This window comes from Sinocyclocheilus anshuiensis, unplaced genomic scaffold, assembly GCF_001515605.1.
Source record: "Sinocyclocheilus anshuiensis isolate Anshui unplaced genomic scaffold, SAMN03320099.WGS_v1.1 scaffold139, whole genome shotgun sequence".
NCBI classification, from domain to species: domain Eukaryota; kingdom Metazoa; phylum Chordata; class Actinopteri; order Cypriniformes; family Cyprinidae; genus Sinocyclocheilus; species Sinocyclocheilus anshuiensis.
In genome coordinates this window covers 753,062-754,322 of record NW_015549566.1, presented here as the reverse complement: position 1 = coordinate 754,322, position 1,261 = coordinate 753,062, and the positions used below count along the sequence as shown (strand labels likewise).

The 1,261-nt window shown below is 37.3% G+C and overlaps 1 protein-coding gene across 1 annotated transcript in view; it reads right to left on the bottom strand.

The window, feature by feature from the left end:
* Positions 1–1,261, bottom strand: part of LOC107657232 (sortilin-related receptor-like) — a 48,429-nt gene that overhangs the window by 18,457 nt on the left and 28,711 nt on the right. The gene's annotated exons all lie outside the window — the stretch shown is intronic.

Genomic DNA, 1,261 nt, shown 5'->3' with positions numbered 1-1,261 from the left:
TAAAACAACAAACTGACGATTTATATATAATCATTTGTAATTGTATATATATTGTTGTGATTAATTGTGGCTGGAACAATAATGTAGCTGTAAAAATAGTTGCCTGCTGAAATTGAAATGTATATACATCTTCATCATGACTAGATAGGCACGGTGAGTTTGTCTTTACATTACATGTTAGATGTGATCCACCTCATAGTAACAATCCTGTCAGATCGTCCATCCTTTGAGTGAGAGTGTAATGTTACAGGTCGGCCGATCTGGTTTCGTGGCTAAAGTTAACCTTTTCGACATGTTTCCCTGTTGTTTTTGCTCAGCAATAGCATGGACGCGATGTTGTCTGGGGGTTTGGCAAAAGGAGAGTGGGATGGTGGGCGGTGCTCGGGGTGGTGACTGAAGGCGGTGACTGTGTAGTTCTGACATCAACTTTTTACCGAAGTCACAACGGTTTGTGAAAAATCACAGCTACTTTAAGCAGGCTGTGTGAATTTTACTGTGGACTGACTTTTGAAACTTATATGGTAGTTACATAGCACCTAGACCTCAGTTATCATGAAAAAAGCCAGGAAATTTCAGTTTTGACAATATGGGACCTTTAAACAATACATTGAATGTGAACTAATGAACATCAACTATATATACACAAATTTACCCAACACAATAAAGAACAAAAAGGGTTCAAATATACAGAATATTCTAGAAAACCAAAGCATGTGTAGGACTTGGATTTTCTGAAGAACACTGGGAAGTTTAACTGCTCAGGACAAACAAAGGACTCATGAACAACCCATGAAACTCATCACAAAGTTGTGAATCATCCAGATAACGACAACAAGATCAAATTAATTAACTTTTTCTGCAGCACTGTGAATGTTTAAGGGGATGTGTTTATTAAAGATGTGAGATATTGTAATTGTTTGTGTGTTGTTAGCTTAAAGGGATAGTTCACCCAAAAATGAAAATTTGATGTTTATCTGCTTACCCCCAGGGCATCCAAGATGTAGGTGACTTTGTTTCTTCAGTAGAACACAAACGAAGATTTTTAACTCAAACTGTTGCAGTCTGTCAGTCTTATAATGGAAGTGAATGGGAATCACGGCTTTGAGAGTCAAAAAAATATACACTAACAAAACCAAATTAAACCCTGCGGCTCATGACGATACATTGATGTGTAAAGACACGAAACGATCGGTCTGTGTAAGAAACTGAACAGTATTTATATTGTTTTTTACCTCTGATGCACTGCAATGTCTGAACTGTC